This window comes from Phoca vitulina, unplaced genomic scaffold (genome assembly GCF_004348235.1).
Source record: "Phoca vitulina isolate PV1807 unplaced genomic scaffold, GSC_HSeal_1.0 scaffold48, whole genome shotgun sequence".
Classification (NCBI taxonomy): Eukaryota; Metazoa; Chordata; class Mammalia; order Carnivora; family Phocidae; genus Phoca; species Phoca vitulina.
Genome location: NW_022589751.1, coordinates 5,470,652 through 5,472,973, shown reverse-complemented (window position 1 = coordinate 5,472,973; position 2,322 = coordinate 5,470,652).

The following is a 2,322-nucleotide window of genomic DNA, read 5'->3' as shown; positions in this document are numbered from 1 at the left end:
CCATATCCCTGGACTATAGATAAACCGGGCTCTTTTCTGTGTCACTCGGTCTCAGACCATAGCAGGTTATGGGCTTTCTCCAGAGACAAGGGGGCTTAGGTGGGAAACAAGTGAATGTAGTTATCACTGTGACCTCTGACTTGTTACTAGGGAAGGTGGTCAGTTTCGTGTGGGATGCCTGGGATATGTCCTTCTGGTCAGACTTCATTTGGTCCTACTCCTTTGAGGCCTTTTGAGGATACCGCATAGCCCAAGATTATTGGCTAAGGGATGAGTGAGTCAGAGCAGCCACAAACCCACTCAGATTAACTTAAGCAAAAAAGAGGAATTTATTGGCTTATGTCACTGAAAGGTCCAGAGCGGCAAGTAACGTTAGGTACACTGGATTAAGGGGCTAATCAGGGTTGGTTTATCTTTATCTCTTTGTTCATCTCATCTCTCTAAGGCTTCATTCCTCTGACTGGCTCTCCCTACACCACTGTCAGGAAAGCTGCTGGTACTCCTGCCAAAAGTGAATCCACCCAGGAGGAAACAATCAGACAAACCCAAATTCAGGAATATGCTACAAAACAACTGGCCTATATATTTTTTTAAATGCCAATGTCATGAAAAACAAAGAAAGGCTAAGAGTCTCATTTTCATTCATGAAAACTAAATGCAATGTACCATCCTGGATCCTCAATTAGGTCTTGGGTGGGGAAAAAGTTGTTATAAAGGAATTTACTGTATATTAGATAATAGTATTGGTTCAATGTTAAATTTCCTGAATTTGATCATTGTATTATGGTTACATAAAAGAATATTCTTGTTCTTAAGAGATAAACGTAAAGTATTCAGGGATAAAGAATCATGATGTGTGTAACTTTCTCTCAAATAGTTCAGTAACAATTACAAGCACAACCACAATAAAACTATAGTATCACAGAATAAAGTAGAATGGAAGAGAACAAAACAGAATAGAATAGAACAGAAAAGAATATGTAGAGAAGGGAAAAGAGGAAAGGAATGATAAAGCAAATATAGCAAAGTGTTAATCTTGGTGAAGGGCATAGTAAGTTCATGATACTATTCTTGCTATTTTTCTGTAAGCTTGGGTTTTTTTGAAAATATAAATTAAAGCAAATTTTTAAAAAGTTTTGATGGCAGACTTCTATCTCTCAGAGTCCTTGTATCAGTCTCATGGAAGAGTCTAAGCAATTAGCCTGGATCATATGCTCATTTCATTGAGATGAGTGTCAGACACTGTGATTGATAACCTCACTGGGGAGCTTATGAAATGGGGAGAGATTCCTCAAAGGATTCAAAGGAAAAAATATGGGAGACTGTGTTGGACACACAGAAATAAGAACCAACACATCCATCCCAACCCTCTCTCTAGCTCCCGGTCTCCCAGATCTTCTGCTGGTTTCCCAGTGTCCACACACTGCCTGGCCCATCTTCCCAGACCATCCTTCCCTCCAAAATGGCACTGGAGGCAGATACCTCTCAAGAAATTGCCCCACACTTGGGACTTTTGGGGATTTCTCTCTCCTCTCATGATACTCCTTTGGATCTCATTCTTCTTGGTCCTACTTTCTCTTAGTTTGTGGATGAAGGAACCTGTGTTTATTTGAACATGTGAAGGGTTATCTGTGTGCTCTTACCCTCAGCTTATAGATTCACATTTTGATTGGTCCTTAATCCCGGCAAGAGATGCCAATGACAGGAATTTCAAGCACAGAAGTCGGTCCAAAGAGATAAGTGCTTTTGGGCGAGTGGGCCTCTGGCTTCTTTTGCACCCCACTGTGTTGGTGGCTTTATCCTTGATCTCAGGCCAGGGTTTCTGATGGGGGCTGACTGCTATTCCTCTCAGTTCATGGAAGCCAGGGCAGCCAAAAGGAGCCAGGTCAACATCACTTCATTTCCCAAAGGCAATTTTGACAATTGATTTGTTCCCAAGCAGTAAAGCACAGTTAGCAAGGAAGTTGCTGGAATTCAATCAATGTAGTCTTGGCATGGATACCTCTGCATTTAGCCTTCTTGAAAACAAAGAAAGATTTAGGGAACCCATCTACTGAGGGCAAAACTAGTAAGAAGAAACAAAGAGAACTCATTCATTCATCATATATTTATTCTCTCATTTACTCATTTATGAAAGGCTGAATAGCATAGTGATAAAAGTCAGCCCCCATCAACATTCTAAAGGTTGTACTATTGTCTGCTCAACTCCAGGGGGAGCTATTCCCAGGGACCATATGTGGTGGCAGCCCTAGGTCAAGGGCACTTGCACTGGGATTGCATGGCTTGGTTTCAAATCTGTCTCCACCACCTCCTCGATTCTTC